Below are 24,204 nucleotides of genomic sequence, written 5' to 3' on the forward strand. Positions count from 1 at the left end.
AACACTGATCGCGTGTTAATAAGATAAGACCATTATTGGGGGCGATTTTTTGTCATGTTATTAATGTTAAACAATTATTTCATCTTGATGCTCCTATAACTTCTGGAAATCAGAAATGGAAAGGTGCAGCTCCAATCTTTAATAATAGTCTAGATCTAATTATTATTGATGGGATAAATTCTGTTTCCCATCCCATGGGATATTTTATTTGAATCAGCAAAATTGAAAATAATAATATTGTCGATGCTATTGCTTGGACAATAAAATATTTAATTGATGATTCATTTATTATTATATTTTTATTTCTTGTTAGGAGCGGAATAAATGAAAGTAAGTTGATCTCAAGCCTATTCAAACCCCAAATCAGGAATTTGATGAAATGGACTGGATCGTTCCTATCATTAATGTTGATAGGAAGAGAAGTTTTGTAGAGTTGTTGGTCATTAAAAAGGAGAGGATTGATACCTCTATAAATGGGGTATGAACCCATTAGCTTGTTTAGCTTACCTTTTTACATTAAGATGTATGATGCACGTTAGTTTTTGATACTAAAGGAGGTAGTTTAATTCTATCTTATGTAATTTTAATGAAGGTAATTTTATTTACTTTATTTACCCTATCAAGGTAACCCTTTAATCAGGCACTTCATTTATTTAATATATAAATCGAAAGTTTTTTTTTGAAATTCTTTTATGTATTATTTTGTTTAATTACGATTAATTTATCCTGCTCATTTTATTTTTTTATATATATATATATATAATAAATAATTTATATTAATATATTACATTCAATTGAAATTAAAGTATTATAAGTTCATCTTACCATTATCAATTGATTATTTTAATGCAATTATTTACCTAGGATTATAGCTACTTATGTTTTTAGCTTAAAATAGGTTATTATAATATAATATATATAATAATATGTAATTTAATATTTAATATTATTATAATTGGATATAATAAATAAAATTATTAATTTAAATATAAAATATTATAATTAATATAAATAATTATATTAATTATAATAATATAATTATGTAAATTATCTATAATTAGATTATTTAACTAATATATATGAAAGTTAACTTAATATAAAAAAAGAGTTCATATTAATAACATATTATATTAAATTACATAATTGTATAAAATATATTTATTATATTATTTAATCTTTCTTTATTTTATTAGTGAAAAGAAAGATTAAATAAGAAAGAATATAATACATTTATTGCTATACATGTTCCATATTAATCTTTAATTATATATAATAGAGAAGTTGTTGTGGTCATACATAGGGGCGTTTCTTTTTTTTTTTGTTAATGTTTGTGGTTTTTTTTCTTTTTTTTTCTTTAAATATTTCAATCTTTTATTTTTTCCTGAATTAATAGATTTAAAATTTTCTTATTTTTTATTTTTAAAAATTTTATTCTTGCTTGTTTATTCACTTTTTCTTTGTATTATATGTAGGTTTTGTTAGACTAAATGTTCTTTTTGCAGTAATTTGATTTAATTATCAAGTGATTTTGGATTTAGCAATTGATTTAGTATCGGCATAATTCGTGCCAGCTGCCGCGGTTATACGATTGATACAAGTGAATATTATTGGTTAAAACAGTTGTTTATATTATTAGGGTTGAAATATAAATTTGTAAGGTGAAATGTTAAAATTTATTTGTGGCCCTTTTTATGAATCTGTGAAAATTTAAATAATAAACTAGGATTAGATACCCTATTATTTTAAATGTTAATTATATTTACCAGGGTACTATTAGTTAAGGTCTTTAAAACCCAAAGAATTTGGCGGTATCTCATTCCAATCAGAGGAACCTACCCCATGATTGATAATACACGATTTTACTCTACTTAATTTATTTGTTTGTATATCTCCGTTATCAGAGAATCTTTTTAGAGTTATAATTCTCAAGATTTATAATTATAAAATTATTTCAGGTCAAGGTGCAGCCTTATAGTTAAGAGGAGGTGGGTTACAATAGATTTTTGTTTATAACGGATTTGATAGTGAAATACTGTTAATGAAGGTGGATTTGATAGTAATTTAATTTATTTAATTTAACTGATATTGGCTCTGAGATGTGTACACATCGCCCGTCGCTCTCATTATTACACATCGCCCGTCGCTCTCATTATTGATTATTCTATTTTATTTTAAAGTAGCTTCAATTTAGATGAGATAAGTCGTAACATAGTAGATGTACTGGAAAGTGTATCTAGGAAGAGTTTCAAGATATAACTTATTAGTAAAGTGTTTCATTTACACTGAAAATTTTTCTGTGCAAATCAGGATATCTTGATTATTTATTTTATTATATTTATTTTTTGTTTATTTAATTATTTAATATAAATAATTTTATTGTATTTTTGTCTTAGTATATTTTATAGAATTGATTTTTTAAATTATAGTTTATTGGTAATGTAAGTGTTTTATGAAATATTATTTTAAATTTTTTTAAGTAGATTTTATTTATTGTACCTTTTGTATCAGGGTTTATCAAAATTTTAGTATTTATTTTACTTGTCTCGATTTGGGTTGATTTATAAATAATTTATAGTTAATGTATCATAATTATTATTAAATTATTTATAGAAATGAGATGTTAATCGTTTCCCAAGATATCTAGTTTCTTAAGAAAAAATTTAATTTTTTAAAGTTATTTGTTTTTATTTAATTTTTTAAGTAAAAATATTAACTTATTTATTCTTTAAGGGATAAGCTTTGAAGTTAATAACCTATAATTTATTTTATAGAAATATAATAGTAAGCTTTAAACCAGCTATCTTTAAGATTACGTTTTAGTTCATTATTTTTTATTTTGATTTTATAAATATTTTAGGTTTTTTATTAAGATTATTAATTTAATTTAAAAATTTTTGTAATAATGATAGAATTAGTATATTTATTTGTATGAAATTTTTACCTTGTGAACTTATTATAAGGAACTAGGCAAAATTGATTTCCGCCTGTTTATCAAAAACATGTCCTCTTGTTTATATTTTGAGGTCTGGCCTGCTCACTGAGCGTATTTTTAAAGAGCCGCGGTATTTTGACCGTGCAAAGGTAGCATAATCATTAGTCTCTTAATTAGTGGCTGGAATGAATGGCTTGACGAGAAATCAACTGTCTCTTAATAAATTTTTGAATTTAACTTTTGAGTCAAAAGGCTTAAATTCTTCTTTAGGACGAGAAGACCCTATAGAGCTTGACATTTTACTTTTATATAGTTTTTTGTTTGTCTTTCTATATTTAATGATGATGTTTTGTTGGGGTGACATGAAGAATAGATAAACTCTTCATTATTATATCATTTATTTATGTTTGTTATTTTGATCCATAATTTATGATCATAAGATTAAGTTACCTTAGGGATAACAGCGTAATTGTTTTTGAGAGCTCATATCGACAAAGCAGATTGCGACCTCGATGTTGGATTAAGAAAAATTTTGGGTGCAGGAGCCCAATGATTAGGTCTGTTCGACCTTTAAATTCTTACATGATCTGAGTTCAGACCGGCGTGAGCCAGGTCGGTTTCTATCCTAAGATTGTTAATCCATATTAGTACGAAAGGACCATATGGTTCAAATATTTTTGTTATATTGATTAATATTAATTTATTTACTATTTTGACAGATTAATGTGTTGAATTTAGAATGTAGATTTTTTCTACAAATAGTATTGATACTTTATGATTTATTTATATTTATTTTGAATTTTCTTTTATTGGTTATTTGTGTTTTAATTAGTGTTGCCTTTTTAACGTTATTAGAGCGTAAGGTTTTAGGTTATATTCAGATTCGAAAGGGTCCAAATAAGGTAGGTTTTGTTGGAATTCCTCAGCCATTTAGAGACGCTATTAACTTAATTTGTAAGGAGCAGCCAATTCCTATTATATCTAATTACCTACTTTATTATTTTTCCCCTGTTTCTAATTTAATGATTTCTTTAGCCGTTTGAGTAATTTTTCCTTATTTAACTTATATGTGTTCTTTTTCTTATGGATTTTTATTTTTTTTATGTTGTACTAGATTAGGTGTTTATACTGTTATAATTGCTGGTTGATCTTCTAATTCAAATTATTCATTATTAGGTTCTCTTCGTTCTGTTGCTCAAACAATTTCTTATGAAGTTAGTTTAGCTTTAATTTTATTGTCTTTAATTATTTCAATTGGTAGTTTTAATATGTTTGATTTTATAAACTATCAGCTTTATTGTTGATTTATTATTATTTCTTTTCCTTTAGCTTTAGCTTGTTTTGCTTCTTGCTTAGCTGAAACTAATCGTACACCTTTTGATTTTGCTGAAGGGGAATCTGAGTTAGTTTCAGGATTTAATATTGAGTATGGTGCGGGTGGTTTTACTTTAATTTTTTTTGCTGAAAATACTAGAATTGTCTTCATAAGAATGTTATTGGCTTTAATTTTTTTGGGCGGTGATTTTTATTCTTTTATATTTTTTATTAAGCTTGCTATTATATCTTTTGGTTTTATTTGGGTTCGTGGAACATTACCACGGTTCCGTTATGATAAATTAATTTACTTAGCTTTAAAAGTTTTTTACCTTTATCTTTGAATTTTTTTATTTTCTTTCTTGGTTTAAAGATTGTATTTATCTCATTTGTTTAGTGAAATTTTTTGAGAAAAGTTAATAGAAGAGTTAAACTTCTAATTTTATGTTTTCAAAACATATGCTTTTCCTAAGCTAATTAACTTTATTCCTTAATTAATTTATCTCATGCGTTTGCGACATGGACATTAATTAAGAAATATGTGAAGTAAATAATTGTTAAGATTTGACCTGTTATAATATAAGGTTCTTCAACAGGTCGTTTACCAATTCACGTTATTAACCATACAACAACTACTATAATTCAGAATAAAATTTGATTAAAAGGGTAAAATTGAATGCCTCGGAATGGTGTTTTATTATAAAATGGTAAAATTATTAAGATTCTAATTGATAAAAATAATGCAATAACACCTCCTAACTTATTAGGGATAGATCGTAGAATTGCATATGCAAATAGGAAATATCATTCTGGTTGAATGTGAACTGGTGTTACTAATGGGTTGGCAGGTACAAAGTTATCTGGATCTCCTAATAGGTAAGGATTAATTAAACATAGTATAATTAATAATGATGTTATTATTACAAATGTAATAGAATCCTTAAAGGTAAAGTATGGATGGAATAGAATTTTTTCAATATCTCCATTTAGTCCAAGAGGATTATTAGATCCTGTTTGGTGAAGAAAAAATAAATGAATTGCTGCTATAGCAGCAATAATAAATGGTAATACAAAATGGAATGTGAAGAATCGATTTAATGTTGCATTATCAACAGCGAATCCTCCTCATACTCATTGGACTAAATCTGTTCCTAAGTATGGGATTGCTGATAATAAATTAGTAATTACTGTTGCACCTCAAAAAGATATTTGGCCTCAGGGTAAGACATATCCTATAAATGCAGTTGCTATAACTAAAAATAAAATCACTGTACCAATTATTCAGGTATGTATATATATATAAGATCCATAGTAAATTCCCCGTCCTACATGTAAGTAAATACAAATAAAAAATATAGATGCTCCATTTGCGTGTAAGGTTCGGATAATTCAACCATTATTTACGTCTCGGCAGATGTGTACTACACTACTGAATGCTATTTCAATATTTGATGTATAATGTATAGCTAAAAATAGTCCAGTTACGATTTGAATTACCAAACATAACCCTAATAGGGATCCAAAATTTCATCAAAATGAAATATTTGTTGGGGCAGGTAAGTCAATTAAAGAGTTATTAATAATTTTAATTAAAGGATGTCTTAATCGTAAGGGTTTATTCATTAGTAATTATCTTATTTTACGAATAGGTCCCTGATTAATATTGGTGATTTTAACAACTGCTAGTAGTGCTAAAAATAAATAAATTATTATTATTATTGTAATAATGAATGTTGGTCTATTATATAATTTTTCTAAAGATATTGTTATTTCTTGATAATTGATTGAATTATCAATATTTATAGTTTCGGTGTTTTTGAAAAAGTCTATAAATATAGATATATCTAGAATAATTAATATTAATATGATAAATACTCACATTATTAATGTAATAATTATAGTGATTGATTTAGGCTGAAATATTTCGTTTGATGCAATTCTTGTAATGTAAATAAATAATACTAGTATACCACCCAGAAATGTTAAAAATAAAATATGTGATAATCAATATCTTTCTATTATTGTTCCTGTTATTAATCCAACTAGGAAGGTTTGAAGGATAATAAAAAGCATTATTGATATTGGGTGTCTTAATTTAATAAAATTAATATTTATTACATTTGATAATGATATAATTATTATTTTGACCATTTCAGGGGTTAGTTTATTTAAAATACCGGTTTTGGGGACCGATGATGGAAGCTTTTCCACCTCTGAAGTTTTAAAAGTGGGGGCTGGACTTATTTCCGGTTTACAAGACCGGCGTTTTTTTTAAACTATTAAAACTAATGTTTATATTCTCTATTTTTACTTCTTTATTGATTTATTTTGCTGGTGTTTATGTTTTTTCTTCTAAATGTAAACATTTATTAATGGTTCTTTTGAGATTAGAATATATTGTTCTTTCTTTATTTATGTTAGTTATTGTATTTCTTATTGAGTTTGACTATGATTATTTTTTTCCTGTTATTTTTTTAGTTTTTTCTGTTTGTGAGGGTGCTTTAGGTCTTTCTATTTTAGTTTCAATAATTCGTTCTCATGGTAATGATTTTTTTAATTCTTTTGGTTTATCTTTATGTTAAAGTATTTATTTATAACTATTTTTTTGATCCCTCTTTGTTTATTAAATAATTGTTGATGGTTGGTTCATTCTTTAATGTTTCTGTCGGGTTTTGTTTTTATAATTTGTGTTTATTCATATGCTGATTTGAATATAATTAGATATTATTTTGGTATTGATTATTTTTCTTTTAGTTTAATTTTACTTAGTTTTTGGATTTGTTCTTTAATAATCACTGCTAGAGGTTCAGTTTATTTAAGTTCATATCGTTCTAATTTTTTTGTTTTTATGGTTTTGATTTTAATAATTATGCTTTATTGTTCATTTGCTAGATTAAGTCTTCTTTCTTTTTATATTTTTTTTGAGGCTAGATTAGTTCCTACTTTACTTTTAATTTTGGGTTGGGGTTATCAACCTGAGCGTTTGCAGGCTGGTGTTTATTTAATTTTTTATACTTTGGTTGCTAGATTACCTTTATTATTAGTTTTATTTAAGGTTTATGATTTTTCTAATACTTTATATTTTCCTTTATTGGTTGATTTTGGTTCTTATTATTTTATGTTTTATGTATTTATAATTTTGGCTTTTTTAGTTAAGATACCTATGTTTTTGGTTCATTTATGACTTCCTAAGGCTCATGTAGAGGCCCCTATTTCAGGTAGAATAATTCTTGCTGGTGTTTTATTAAAGTTAGGTGGTTAAGGTATTTTTCGTGTTATAAAGGTTATTTCTTATTTGGGTTTAAAGTTTAATTATTTTTGATTGTCTTTAGGTTTATCTGGGGGTGTTATTGTAAGATTTATTTGTTTTCGTCAGGTTGATTTAAAGTCTTTAATTGCATATTCTTCTGTTGCTCATATAAGAATGGTTATTGGTGGATTGATGACTATGAATTGATGAGGTTGTGTAGGTTCTCTTTCTCTAATGGTTGGTCATGGTTTATGTTCTTCTGGTTTATTTTGTTTATCTAATATTATTTATGAACGTTTAGGTAGACGAAGATTATTAATTAACAAGGGTATAATTAATTTGATACCAAGAATGGCTTTATGATGATTTCTTTTAAGATCATCAAATATGGCTGCTCCTCCTTCTTTAAATTTGGTAGGTGAAATTAGATTATTAAATAGAATTATATCTTGATCTTCTTTTAGATTCTTTGCTTTGATTTTTTTATCTTTTTTTAGAGCTGTTTATACTTTGTATATATATTCTTATTCTCAGCATGGGAATTATTATTCTGGTGTTTATACTTGTTCTCTTGGTTATTTTCGTGAATATCATCTTTTACTTTTACATTGATTGCCTTTAAATATTCTCTGTTTAAATGGTGAATATTTCTTTGTTTAGTTTGCTTAAGTATTTTAATTAATAATATTGTTTTGTGGAATCAATGATATGAAGTTTTTCATCTTAGGCCGTGAATTTATTTTCTATTTGTTCTTTGAGTTTTTTGCTTTGTTTATTTCGAGAACTATAATTTTTATTTTAGGTATTTATTATTTAATAATTGATTATAGAGTTTTTGTTGAGTGAGAGCTTTTCTATTTAAATGGTTCTATAGTTGTTATAACTTTAATTTTGGATTGAATATCTCTTATTTTTATATCTTTTGTTATATATATTTCTTCTTTGGTTATTTATTATAGAGAGGATTATATATCTGGTGAAATGAATATAAATCGTTTTATTATTATTGTTTTAATATTTATTCTTTCTATAGGTTTTTTAATTATTAGTCCTAATTTAATTAGAATTTTATTAGGTTGAGATAGTTTAGGTTTAGTTTCTTATTGTTTAGTTATTTATTATCAAAATGTAAAATCTTATAGTGCTGGTATATTAACTGCACTTACTAATCGTATTGGTGATGTTGCTATTTTAATTTCTATTGCATGAATGTTAAATTTTGGTGGTTGAAATTATATTTATTATTATGATTTTATTTCTAATTCTTTTGAAATAAAGCTCATTACTATATTAATTGTTTTAGCAGCTATAACTAAGAGAGCTCAGATTCCTTTCTCTTCATGACTTCCTGCTGCTATAGCAGCTCCTACTCCTGTTTCTGCTTTAGTTCATTTTTCTACTCTTGTTACTGCTGGTGTTTATTTATTAATTCGTTTTAGACCAATATTGGATACTTATAATTGTGGTTGATTTTTACTTTTAATTGGTTGTATAACTATATTTATGGCTGGATTGGGCGCTAATTTTGAGTTTGATTTAAAGAAGATTATTGCTCTTTCTACTTTAAGACAACTTGGTTTAATAATAAGAATTTTGGCTATAGGTTATAACGGATTTGATAGTGAAATACTGTTAATGAAGGTGGATTTGATAGTAATTTAATTTATTTAATTTAACTGATATTGGCTCTGAGATGTGTACACATCGCCCGTCGCTCTCATTATTGATTATTCTATTTTATTTTAAAGTAGCTTCAATTTAGATGAGATAAGTCGTAACATAGTAGATGTACTGGAAAGTGTATCTAGGAAGAGTTTCAAGATATAACTTATTAGTAAAGTGTTTCATTTACACTGAAAATTTTTCTGTGCAAATCAGGATATCTTGATTATTTATTTTATTATATTTATTTTTTGTTTATTTAATTATTTAATATAAATAATTTTATTGTATTTTTGTCTTAGTATATTTTATAGAATTGATTTTTTAAATTATAGTTTATTGGTAATGTAAGTGTTTTATGAAATATTATTTTAAATTTTTTTAAGTAGATTTTATTTATTGTACCTTTTGTATAAGGGTTTATCAAAATTTTAGTATTTATTTTACTTGTCTCGATTTGGGTTGATTTATAAATAATTTATAGTTAATGTATCATAATTATTATTAAATTATTTATAGAAATGAGATGTTAATCGTTTCCCAAGATATCTAGTTTCTTAAGAAAAAATTTAATTTTTTAAAGTTATTTGTTTTTATTTAATTTTTTTAGTACAAATATTAACTTATTTATTCTTTAAGGGATAAGCTTTGAAGTTAATAACCTATAATTTATTTTATAGAAATATAATAGTAAGCTTTAAACCAGCTATCTTTAAGATTACGTTTTAGTTCATTATTTTTTATTTTGATTTTATAAATATTTTAGGTTTTTTATTAAGATTATTAATTTAATTTAAAAATTTTTGTAATAATGATAGAATTAGTATATTTATTTGTATGAAATTTTTACCTTGTGAACTTATTATAAGGAACTAGGCAAAATTGATTTCCGCCTGTTTATCAAAAACATGTCCTCTTGTTTATATTTTGAGGTCTGGCCTGCTCACTGAGCGTATTTTTAAAGAGCCGCGGTATTTTGACCGTGCAAAGGTAGCATAATCATTAGTCTCTTAATTAGTGGCTGGAATGAATGGCTTGACGAGAAATCAACTGTCTCTTAATAAATTTTTGAATTTAACTTTTGAGTCAAAAGGCTTAAATTCTTCTTTAGGACGAGAAGACCCTATAGAGCTTGACATTTTACTTTTATATAGTTTTTTGTTTGTCTTTCTATATTTAATGATGATGTTTTGTTGGGGTGACATGAAGCATAGATAAACTCTTCATTATTATATCATTTATTTATGTTTGTTATTTTGATCCATAATTTATGATCATAAGATTAAGTTACCTTAGGGATAACAGCGTAATTGTTTTTGAGAGCTCATATCGACAAAGCAGATTGCGACCTCGATGTTGGATTAAGAAAAATTTTGGGTGCAGGAGCCCAATGATTAGGTCTGTTCGACCTTTAAATTCTTACATGATCTGAGTTCAGACCGGCGTGAGCCAGGTCGGTTTCTATCCTAAGATTGTTAATCCATATTAGTACGAAAGGACCATATGGTTAAAATATTTTTTGTTATATTGATTAATATTAATTTATTTACCATTTTGACAGATTAATGTGTTGAATTTAGAATTCATTTATGTAGATCTTTTCTACAAATAGTATTGATACTTTATGATTTATTTATATTTATTTTGAATTTTCTTTTATTGGTTATTTGTGTTTTAATTAGTGTTGCCTTTTTAACTTTATTAGAGCGTAAGGTTTTAGGTTATATTCATATTCGAAAGGGTCCAGATAAGGTAGGTTTTGTTGGAATTCCTCAGCCATTTAGAGATGCTATTAAGTTAATTTGTAAGGAGCAGCCAATTCCTATTATATCTAATTACCTACTTTATTATTTTTCCCCTGTTTTTAATTTAATGATTTCTTTAGCCGTTTGAGTAATTTTTCCTTATTTAACTTATATGTGTTCTTTTTCTTATGGATTTTTTTTATGTTGTACTAGATTAGGTGTTTATACTGTTATAATTGCTGGTTGATCTTCTAATTCAAATTATTCATTATTAGGTTCTCTTCGTTCTGTTGCTCAAACAATTTCTTATGAAGTTAGTTTAGCTTTAATTTTATTGTCTTTAATTATTTTAATTGGTAGTTTTAATATGTTTGATTTTATAAACTATCAGCTTTATTGTTGATTTATTATTATTTCTTTTCCTTTAGCTTTAGCTTGTTTTGCTTCTTGCTTAGCTGAAACTAATCGTACTCCTTTTGATTTTGCTGAAGGGGAATCTGAGTTAGTTTCAGGATTTAATATTGAGTATGGTGCGGGTGGTTTTACTTTAATTTTTTTTGCTGAAAATACTAGAATTGTCTTCATAAGAATGTTATTGGCTTTAATTTTTTTGGGCGGTGATTTTTATTCTTTTATATTTTTTATTAAGCTTGCTATTATATCTTTTGGTTTTATTTGGGTTCGTGGAACATTACCACGGTTCCGTTATGATAAATTAATTTACTTAGCTTTAAAAGTTTTTTACCTTTATCTTTGAATTTTTTTATTTTCTTTCTTGGTTTAAAGATTTTATTTATCTCATTTGTTTAGTGAAATTTTTTGAGAAAAGTTAATAGAAGAGTTAAACTTCTAATTTTATGTTTTCAAAACATATGCTTTTCCTAAGCTAATTAACTTTATTCCTTAATTAATTTATCTCATGCGTTTGCGACATGGACATTAATTAAGAAATATGTGAAGTAAATAATTGTTAAGATTTGACCTGTTATAATATAAGGTTCTTCAACAGGTCGTTTACCAATTCACGTTATTAACCATACAACAACTACTATAATTCAGAATAAAATTTGATTAATAGGGTAAAATTGAATGCCTCGGAATGGTGTTTTATTATAAAATGGTAAAATTATTAAGATTCTAATTGATAAAAATAATGCAATAACACCTCCTAACTTATTAGGGATAGATCGTAGAATTGCATATGCAAATAGGAAATATCATTCTGGTTGAATGTGAACTGGTGTTACTAATGGGTTGGCAGGTACAAAGTTATCTGGATCTCCTAATAGGTAAGGATTAATTAAACATAGTATAATTAATAATGATGTTATTATTACAAATGTAATAGAATCCTTAAAGGTAAAGTATGGATGGAATGGAATTTTTTCAATATCTCCATTTAGTCCAAGAGGATTATTAGATCCTGTTTGGTGAAGAAAAAATAAATGAATTGCAGCTATAGCAGCAATAATAAATGGTAATACAAAATGGAATGTGAAGAATCGATTTAATGTTGCATTATCAACAGCGAATCCTCCTCATACTCATTGGACTAAATCTGTTCCTAAGTATGGGATTGCTGATAATAAATTAGTAATTACTGTTGCACCTCAAAAAGATATTTGGCCTCAGGGTAAGACATATCCTATAAATGCAGTTGCTATAACTAAAAATAAAATCACTGTACCAATTATTCAGGTATGTATATATATATAAGATCCATAGTAAATTCCCCGTCCTACATGTAAGTAAATACAAATAAAAAATATAGATGCTCCATTTGCGTGTAAGGTTCGGATAATTCAACCATTATTTACGTCTCGGCAGATGTGTACTACACTACTGAATGCTATTTCAATATTTGATGTATAATGTATAGCTAAAAATAGTCCAGTTACGATTTGAATTACCAAACATAACCCTAATAGGGATCCAAAATTTCATCAAAATGAAATATTTGTTGGGGCAGGTAAGTCAATTAAAGAGTTATTAATAATTTTAATTAAAGGATGTCTTAATCGTAAGGGTTTATTCATTAGTAATTATCTTATTTTACGAATAGGTCCCTGATTAATATTGGTGATTTTAACAACTGCTAGTAGTGCTAAAAATAAATAAATTATTATTATTATTGTAATAATGAATGTTGGTCTATTATATAATTTTTCTAAAGATATTGTTATTTCTTGATAATTGATTGAATTATCAATATTTATAGTTTCGGTGTTTTTGAAAAAGTCTATAAATATAGATATATCTAGAATAATTAATATTAATATGATAAATACTCACATTATTAATGTAATAATTATAGTGATTGATTTAGGCTGAAATATTTCGTTTGATGCAATTCTTGTAATGTAAATAAATAATACTAGTATACCACCCAGAAATGTTAAAAATAAAATATGTGATAATCAATATCTTTCTATTATTGTTCCTGTTATTAATCCAACTAGGAAGGTTTGAAGGATAATAAAAAGCATTATTGATATTGGGTGTCTTAATTTAATAAAATTAATATTTATTACATTTGATAATGATATAATTATTATTTTGACCATTTCAGGGGTTAGTTTATTTAAAATACCGGTTTTGGGGACCGATGATGGAAGCTTTTCCACCTCTGAAGTTTTAAAAGTGGGGGCTGGACTTATTTCCGGTTTACAAGACCGGCGTTTTTTTTAAACTATTAAAACTAATGTTTATATTCTCTATTTTTACTTCTTTATTGATTTATTTTGCTGGTGTTTATGTTTTTTCTTCTAAATGTAAACATTTATTAATGGTTCTTTTGAGATTAGAATATATTGTTCTTTCTTTATTTATGTTAGTTATTGTATTTCTTATTGAGTTTGACTATGATTATTTTTTTCCTGTTATTTTTTTAGTTTTTTCTGTTTGTGAGGGTGCTTTAGGTCTTTCTATTTTAGTTTCAATAATTCGTTCTCATGGTAATGATTTTTTTAATTCTTTTGGTTTATCTTTATGTTAAAGTATTTATTTATAACTATTTTTTTGATCCCTCTTTGTTTATTAAATAATTGTTGATGGTTGGTTCATTCTTTAATGTTTCTGTCGGGTTTTGTTTTTATAATTTGTGTTTATTCATATGCTGATTTGAATATAATTAGATATTATTTTGGTATTGATTATTTTTCTTTTAGTTTAATTTTACTTAGTTTTTGGATTTGTTCTTTAATAATCACTGCTAGAGGTTCAGTTTATTTAAGTTCATATCATTCTAATTTTTTTGTTTTTATGGTTTTGATTTTAATAATTATGCTTTATTGTTCATTTGCTAGATTAAGTCTTCTTTCTTTTTATATTTTTTTTGAGGCTAGATTAGTTCCTACTTTACTTTTAATTTTGGGTTGGGGTTATCAACCTGAGCGTTTGCAGGCTGGTGTTTATTTAATTTTTTATACTTTGGTTGCTAGATTACCTTTATTATTAGTTTTATTTAAGGTTTATGATTTTTCTAATACTTTATATTTTCCTTTATTGGTTGATTTTGGTTCTTATTATTTTATGTTTTATGTATTTATAATTTTGGCTTTTTTAGTTAAGATACCTATGTTTTTGGTTCATTTATGACTTCCTAAGGCTCATGTAGAGGCCCCTATTTCAGGTAGAATAATTCTTGCTGGTGTTTTATTAAAGTTAGGTGGTTAAGGTATTTTTCGTGTTATAAAGGTTATTTCTTATTTGGGTTTAAAGTTTAATTATTTTTGATTGTCTTTAGGTTTATCTGGGGGTGTTATTGTAAGATTTATTTGTTTTCGTCAGGTTGATTTAAAGTCTTTAATTGCATATTCTTCTGTTGCTCATATAAGAATGGTTATTGGTGGATTGATGACTATGAATTGATGAGGTTGTGTAGGTTCTCTTTCTCTAATGGTTGGTCATGGTTTATGTTCTTCTGGTTTATTTTGTTTATCTAATATTATTTATGAACGTTTAGGTAGACGAAGATTATTAATTAACAAGGGTATAATTAATTTGATACCAAGAATGGCTTTATGATGATTTCTTTTAAGATCATCAAATATGGCTGCTCCTCCTTCTTTAAATTTGGTAGGTGAAATTAGATTATTAAATAGAATTATATCTTGATCTTCTTTTAGATTCTTTGCTTTGATTTTTTTATCTTTTTTTAGAGCTGTTTATACTTTGTATATATATTCTTATTCTCAGCATGGGAATTATTATTCTGGTGTTTATACTTGTTCTCTTGGTTATTTTCGTGAATATCATCTTTTACTTTTACATTGATTGCCTTTAAATATTCTCTGTTTAAAGGGTGAATATTTCTTTGTTTAGTTTGCTTAAGTATTTTAATTAAAAATATTGTTTTGTGGAATCAATGATATGAAGTTTTTCATCTTAGGCCGTGAATTTATTTTCTATTTGTTCTTTGAGTTTTTTTTCTTTGTTTATTTCGAGAACTATAATTTTTATTTTAGGTATTTATTATTTAATAATTGATTATAGAGTTTTTGTTGAGTGAGAGCTTTTCAATTTAAATGGTTCTATAGTTGTTATAACTTTAATTTTGGATTGAATATCTCTTATTTTTATATCTTTTGTTATATATATTTCTTCTTTGGTTATTTATTATAGAGAGGATTATATATCTGGTGAAAAGAATATAAATCGTTTTATTATTATTGTTTTAATATTTATTCTTTCTATAGGTTTTTTAATTATTAGTCCTAATTTAATTAGAATTTTATTAGGTTGAGATGGTTTAGGTTTAGTTTCTTATTGTTTAGTTATTTATTATCAAAATGTAAAATCTTATAGTGCTGGTATATTAACTGCACTTTCTAATCGTATTGGTGATGTTGCTATTTTAATTTCTATTGCATGAATGTTAAATTTTGGTGGTTGAAATTATATTTATTATTATGATTTTATTTCTAATTCTTTTGAAATAAAGCTCATTACTATATTAATTGTTTTAGCAGCTATAACTAAGAGAGCTCAGATTCCTTTCTCTTCATGACTTCCTGCTGCTATAGCAGCTCCTACTCCTGTTTCTGCTTTAGTTCATTCTTCTACTCTTGTTACTGCTGGTGTTTATTTATTAATTCGTTTTAGACCAATATTGGATACTTATAATTGTGGTTGATTTTTACTTTTAATTGGTTGTATAACTATATTTATGGCTGGATTGGGCGCTAATTTTGAGTTTGATTTAAAGAAGATTATTGCTCTTTCTACTTTAAGACAACTTGGTTTAATAATAAGAATTTTGGCTATAGGTTATCCAAAGCTTGCATTTTTTCATTTATTGGCTCATGCTTTATTTAAGGCATTATTATTTATATGTGCAGGTTCAATAATTCATAATTTGAAGGATTCTCAGGATATTCGTTTTATAGGATCAATTGTTAATTTCATACCTTTAACTTCAGTTTGTTTTAATGTTTCTAGTTTATCTTTGTGTGGAATACCTTTTTTAGCGGGACTTTAATCAAAGGATTTAATTCTTGAGATGGTTTGTTTAAGATGAATTAATTGTTTAATTTTTTTTCTTTATTTTTTTTCTACTGGTTTAACTGCTTCTTATTCTTTTCGTTTGTTTTATTATTCAATATCTGGTGATAATAATTTTTATTCTAGATTTTCTTTTGATGATAAGGGTTATTATATTTCATTTGGAATAATTGGTCTATTGTTTGTTGCTGTTTTTGGTGGTAGTCTTTTATCTTGATTAATTTTTCCTATTCCTCATGTGATTGCTTTACCTTATTATTTAAAGTTTTTAACTATTACAGTTGTTATTTTAGGTGCTTATTTAGGTTATTTTATTTCTAATTTTGATTTTTCTCATAATTTATTTTCTTTAAGTATACTTTCTTTTGTTAGATTTGCTGGTTCTATATGATTTATACCTTTTCTTTCAACTAAGTTTATTAGATATATTCCTTTAAAAATAGGTTATTATTCATCTAAGTCATTTGATTATGGTTGAGGTGAATTACTTGGTGGTCAAGGTTTATATAGATTATTTATTTATTTAATTGGTTATATTCAAGGTTGATATGATTCTAATTTCAAGATTTATCTTTTAACTTTTATTTTTTGAATATTTATTTTGGTAATATTGTTTTTCGTTTACTTAAATAGCTTATAATTAGAGCGTGACACTGAAGATGTTAAGGAAGTATTTTTACTTTTAAGTATTTATAAATATAGATATATGATTTTTACAGTGAAAATGTAATGTTTTATTTAAACTATATAAATTTTAGAAATGTTAACGGAGTTTAACCGCTAATATAAAAAGTTAGCAGCTTTCATATTGGCTTTACATTTCCTTAATTGGAACTATTATAGTTCAATTATTTTATTAACAGTAATACGCCTCTTTTTGGCTTCAATTAATAAGAGTAAGGGTAGTACATACCAATCTTCCAGGTCGAAACTGACTGCAATATTTCGCTTCTTATTCTATTTAAGGTTGATTGATAATATCAATACTTTTTGAATGCAACCCAAATGTTACATTTAACTACAACCCTTTATTCTGCTCATTGTAATGCTCCTTGGTTTCATTCATGGTATAGTCCTCCTAATAGAACTAGAATAAAAAATATTGTTGATACTGTTCAGATTATAATGTCTGAAGTTTTAAAAATAATTAGTGCAATTTCTACATCAAAAATTAAAAAGATTACTGCGATTAGGAAGAATCGTATTGAGAATGGTATTCGTGCTGATCTTTTTGGATCAAACCCACATTCAAATGGTGATCTTTTTTCTCGATCATTAATTAATTTTTTTGATAGTGTTGTTGCCAGGATTATAACAATTATTGGAATAATAAATCTAATGAAAACTCTTGTTGATAGAATTAGAATTGTTTTTCTTGATTTATATCAAGCTTTCTGATTGGAAGTCAAATGTACTATTTATACTAGAAAAACAATTATCTACCTCATCAATAAATAGAGATATATAAGAATAATCATACTACGTCTACGAAGTGTCAGTATCATGCTGCTGCTTCAAATCCAAAGTGATGTCTTGGTGAAAATTGATTTATTGAGTGTCGAAGTAGACATGTTGATAAAAAGATTGTTCCAATAATTACGTGTAAACCATGGAATCCTGTTGCAACAAAGAATGTTGATCCATAAACTGCATCTGCAATGGTAAAAGGTGCTTCTCAATATTCATATGCTTGAAGTATTGTAAAGTATAGTCCTAATAACACTGTGAAGAATAATCCTTGTAGTGCTTGAGTATGATTAGATTCCATTAAACTATGATGTGCTCATGTTACTGTTACTCCTGATGCTAAAAGAATAGCTGTATTAAGTAATGGAATTTGTATAGGGTTAAAGGGTTGAATTCCTATTGGAGGTCATAGTATTCCTAGTTCAATTGTTGGTGCTAATCTTCTTCTAAAGAATGCTCAAAAAAAAGAAACGAAAAATAATACCTCTGATGCAATAAATAAAATTATTCCTCATCGTAATACGATTGATACAAATCCTGTATGTAATCCTTGATATGTTCCTTCTCGTACTACATCTCGTCATCATTGAATTATAGTTAGTAGGGTAATTCCAAATCCAATTATGAATTAGTTAATATTAAATAGGTGGAATCATTTTGCTAGTCCTGATACTAGGACTATTGCTCCAATTGCTCCTGTTAATGGTCAAGGTCTATAGTCTACTAAGTGGAATGGGTGGTTTGAGTGAGTTGTTAACATAGGTTTAATATACTTCTCTAGAATATAGAGTTCTTAGAATTGAGAAAACATAGGCTTGAATTATTGCTACTGCTGATTCTAGAATTAATAGAAGTATTTGTCCAATAATTAGTAATGAGATTAAGTTTATTGCTATAGATAGTCCTGTGTTTCCTAATAAGGTTAATAATAAGTGTCCTGCAATTATATTTGCTGCCAACCGTACTGCTAATGTACCTGGTCGAATAACATTACTAATTGTTTCAATTAGTACTATAAATGATATTAATGCAGGTGGTGTACCTTGTGGTACAAGGTGTGTAAAAATATGATTAGTATGGTTAATTCATCCAAATAATATAAATCTTAGCAATATAGGTAGGGCAATTGCAAATGTTAATGCTAAATGTCTTGTTCTAGTAAAAATATAAGGGAATAATCCTATGAAATTGTTAAATAATATTATAATAAAAATTGAGATGAAAATGAATGTTGTTCCATTAAATGATTTTGGTCCAAGAAGTGTTTTAAATTCATTATGTAAGGTTAAATTTAGTTTATTTCAGATAATGTTAATTCGTGATGGTGTAAGTCAAAATAGTGATGGGATTAATAATAGTCCTAGAAATGTTCTAGTTCAATTTAATGATAAATTAAAGATGTTAGTTGATGGGTCAAATGTTGAGAATAGATTTGTTATCATTTTCAATTTAAGTTTTTTATTTCAATTGTTCCTTTTTCTGCTCTTTTAATAAGGTTAGGTTTAAATGAGAAGAAGTTTATTTGATTAAACAAGATTAATGTAGCTGAAAATATAATGAATAGTGAGAATCATATAAGAGGGGATATTTGAGGGATTTGGATATAATTTCCCCATCAGAAGTAGTCGTTAATTTACTATTATTTGGTTTAAGAGACCATTACTTACTTTCAGTCATCTGATGAATTTCAAGGTGTACTAATTTTTTTTAGTTACTTTAGATTGACACTCTAATGTTATTTATTTTAACTAACTCCTTAAATTATCTTAGATAATCACTTAATAAATAAATTTACTGAAGTTCTTTCAATTACAATTGGTATAAATCTGTGGTTTGCTCCACAGATTTCTGAGCATTGTCCAAAGAATAATCCAGGTCGATTTATTGTGAATGTTCCTTGATTTAACCGACCTGGCGTTGCATCAATTTTAACCCCTAATGCAGGAACTGCTCATGAGTGTAGAACATCTGATGCTCTTGTTAATACTCGTACTTCTGTATTTATTGGTAGGATTGTTCGGTTATCTACATCTAGTAGTCGGAATCCATCATTTTCTAGGTCTTGTTCTGGTGTTATATAAGTGTCAAATTCTACGTCTATGAAGTCTGAATATTCATATCTTCAATATCATTGTCGTCCAATGGTTTTAATTGTAATTATTGCATCTACTGAATCATCAAGTAAATATAATAGTCGTAATGATGGAAGGGCAATAAAAATTAATGTAATTGCTGGTAAAGCTGTTCAGATTGTTTCAATTAAATGTCCATGAAGTATATTACGGTTAGTATAGGCAATAAATAATATATAACTTAGGGCATAACCTACAATTACTGTAATTAATAATAATACGACCATAGTATGATCATGAAAGAATGATAATTGCTCCATCAATGGTGAAGCTCCATCTTGAAGAGATAAATTTGATCATGTTGCCATTAATAAATATTTTCTAATAAAAGGTCAAACCTTTATTTGTAGAGCTTAAATCTACTGCACTAATCTGCCATATTAGAATCTAGATATTAATGGTAATTCTGAGTAACTATGTTCTGCAGGAGGGTTATTTTGTAGTCATTCTGTTGATCTTCTTATGTTAGCTCTAAATATAATTGCTCGGTTTGTAATCATTCTTTCTCATATAATTACAATGAATATAATGATTCCTACAATAGAAATTGTAGACCCAATTCTTGATACTACGTTTCATGATGTATATGCGTCTGGGTAGTCAGAGTATCGTCGAGGTATTCCTGCTAATCCTAGGAAGTGTTGAGGAAAGAATGTTAAATTTACTCCAATGAATATAATTGTAAATTGGATTTTTAATCATGTATTATTTATAGTTAATCCTGTAAATAGTGGATATCATTGAATGACACCTCCTATAATTGCAAATACTGCTCCTATAGATAATACATAATGAGAGTGGGCTACTACATAATATGTATCATGTAATACAATATCAAGTGATGAATTTGCTAATACTAATCCTGTTAATCCACCAATTGTAAATAGGAAAATAAATCCTAGAGCTCATAATAATGGTGGATTGAACTTGAATTTAGTTCCATATAATGTAGCTAATCATCTAAATACCTTAATTCCTGTAGGTACAGCAATAATTATTGTTGCTGATGTAAAATATGCTCGTGTGTCAACATCCATTCCTACTGTAAATATATGATGTGCTCATACAATAAATCCTATTAGTCCAATTGATAGTATAGCATAAATTATACCTAATGTTCCAAATGATTCAATTTTTCCTCTTTCTTGACATACAATATGTGAAATAATTCCGAACCCCGGTAGAATTAAAATATAAACTTCTGGGTGTCCAAAGAATCTAAATAGATGTTGATATAGAATTGGGTCACCCCCTCCTGCAGGGTCAAAGAATGATGTATTTAAATTTCGATCTGTTAATAATATAGTAATAGCTCCTGCTAAAACTGGAAGTGAAAGAAGGAGAAGTAATGCTGTAATACCTACAGATCATACAAATAAAGGTGTTTGATCTAAAGTTATACTTTCTGATCGTATATTAATTGCTGTTGTAATGAAATTCACTGCACCAAGAATAGATGATACACCTGCTAAGTGCAGTGAAAAAATAGCTAGATCTACAGATGCACCCCCATGTGCAATAGCTCCTGCTAGAGGAGGGTAAACTGTTCATCCTGTACCAGCACCATTATCTACTATAGAAGATGTAAGAAGAAGGGTTAGTGAAGGTGGTAGTAATCAAAAACTTATATTACTTATTCGTGGAAATGCTATATCTGGTGCACCAATTATTAGTGGAACAAGTCAATTACCAAATCCACCAATTATAATAGGTATTACTATAAAGAAAATTATTACGAATGCGTGAGCTGTAATAATAACATTATAAATCTGGTCATCCCCAATTAGAGTTCCGGGTTGGCCAAGTTCAGCACGAATAAGTATTCTTATTGATGTTCCTACTATTCCTGCTCATGCTCCAAATATGAAGTATAAAGTACCAATGACCTTATGGTTTGTTGAGAATAATCATTTTTGCGGTAAGATGGCTGAATTTTAGGTGGTAGACTGTAAATCTACTTATGAGATGTTTTCTCTCTTATCATATTTAGGTCTTATATTCAATTATGATTCTAGACTGCAATTCTAGAGGTGTAAAATTTTACTAAGGCCTAAAAGATTATTCTTTTAATTATAACTTTGAAGGTTATTAGTTTGATTAACTTAAGTCCTTAGTATAATGAAATTAAGGTTGATGTTGAAATCAATCCTATTGTTGAAATTATTACTGTTATAGGAAGAATGATTCTTGATTTTTGGGACTTTATCTTTATAGATCACGAATTTTCTGTGTATGATATAATTAGAGCTGAGAATCTAATACGTATATAGTAGTAGAGTGTAATTGTAGTTAATAGAACTATAATAGTTATAATAGTTGTTATATTGTTTTCTATTAATGATTGTATTACAATTCATTTTGGTAAGAATCCAAGGAATGGTGGTAGTCCACCTAAAGATAATAAAGATAAGAATATTATGAATTTAATTTCGGTTTTTATATTTCTGGCTGAATAAATTTGATTTATGAAAAATAAATTTATTTGCTTAAATAATAAAACTATAATTAATCTTAATAGTGAGTAAATAATGAAGTATAGTTCTCAGATGTTTTCTCAGACTGTTAATGATCTAATTATTCAACCTAGATGTCTGATTGATGAATATGCTAAAAGTTGTCGTAAGGATGTTTGATTTAAACCTCCTATTGCCCCAATAATAATTCTTAAGATAATAATTGTTCAAATAAAAGTTCTTAATTGAATACAATAAGATAAGACCATTATTGGGGCGATTTTTTGTCATGTTATTAATGTTAAACAACTATTTCATCTTGATGCTCCTATAACTTCTGGAAATCAGAAATGGAAAGGTGCAGCTCCAATCTTTAATAATAGTCTAGATCTAATTATTATTGATGGGATAAATTCTGTTTCCCATCCCATGGGATATTTTACTTGAATCAGCAAAATTGAAAATAATAATATTGTCGATGCTATTGCTTGGACAATAAAATATTTAATTGATGATTCATTTATTATTATATTTTTATTTCTTGTTAGGAGCGGAATAAATGAAAGTAAGTTGATCTCAAGTCCTATTCAAACCCCAAATCAGGAATTTGATGAAATGGACAGGATCGTTCCTATCATTAATGTTGATAGGAAGAGAAGTTTTGTAGAGTTGTTGGTCATTAAAAAGGAGAGGATTGATACCTCTATAAATGGGGTATGAACCCATTAGCTTGTTTAGCTTACCTTTTTACATTAAGGTGTATGATGCACGTTAGTTTTTGATACTAAAGGAGGTAGTTTAATTCTATCTTATGTAATTTTAATGAAGGTAATTTTATTTACTTTATTTACCCTATCAAGGTAACCCTTTAATCAGGCACTTCATTTATTTAATATATAAATCGAAAGTTTTTTTTGAAATTCTTTTATGTATTATTTTGTTTAATTAGGATTAATTTATCCTGCTCATTTTATTTTTATATATATATATATAATAAATAATTTATATTAATATATTACATTTAATTGAAATTAAAGTATTATAAGTTCATCTTACCATTATCAATTGATTATTTTAATGCAATTATTTACCTAGGATTATAGCTACTTATGTTTTTAGCTTAAAATAGGTTATTATAATATAATATATATTGCGACCTCGATGTTGGATTAAGAAAAATTTTGGCTGCAGGAGCCCAATGATTAGGTCTGTTCGACCTTTAAATTCTTACATGATCTGAGTTCAGACCGGCGTGAGCCAGGTCGGTTTCTATCCTAAGATTGTTAATCCATATTAGTACGAAAGGACCATATGGTTCAAATATTTTTGTTATATTGATTAATATTAATTTATTTACTATTTTGACAGATTAATGTGTTGAATTTAGAATGTAGATTTTTTCTACAAATAGTATTGATACTTTATGATTTATTTATATTTATTTTGAATTTTCTTTTATTGGTTATTTGTGTTTTAATTAGTGTTGCCTTTTTAACGTTATTAGAGCGTAAGGTTTTAGGTTATATTCAGATTCGAAAGGGTCCAAATAAGGTAGGTTTTGTTGGAATTCCTCAGCCATTTAGAGACGCTATTAAGTTAATTTGTAAGGAGCAGCCAATTCCTATTATATCTAATTACCTACTTTATTATTTTTCCCCTGTTTCTAATTTAATGATTTCTTTAGCCGTTTGAGTAATTTTTCCTTATTTAACTTATATGTGTTCTTTTTCTTATGGATTTTTATTTT

General features: G+C 26.6%; 1 long non-coding RNA gene across 1 annotated transcript; it reads right to left on the bottom strand.

Annotated features, from left to right (window-relative positions):
* Positions 1-9,384: 9,384 nt before the first annotated feature.
* Positions 9,385-23,807, bottom strand: LOC126356083 (uncharacterized). The gene is made up of 2 exons (XR_007565578.1): positions 23,615-23,807; positions 9,385-10,507 (listed from the first exon to the last, which is right to left on the bottom strand). It is a non-coding gene; the product is annotated as an uncharacterized LOC126356083 (long non-coding RNA).
* Between the last annotated feature and the right edge of the window lie 397 nt (positions 23,808-24,204).

Source organism: Schistocerca gregaria, chromosome 3 (assembly GCF_023897955.1).
Source record: "Schistocerca gregaria isolate iqSchGreg1 chromosome 3, iqSchGreg1.2, whole genome shotgun sequence".
NCBI lineage: Eukaryota > Metazoa > Arthropoda > Insecta > Orthoptera > Acrididae > Schistocerca > Schistocerca gregaria.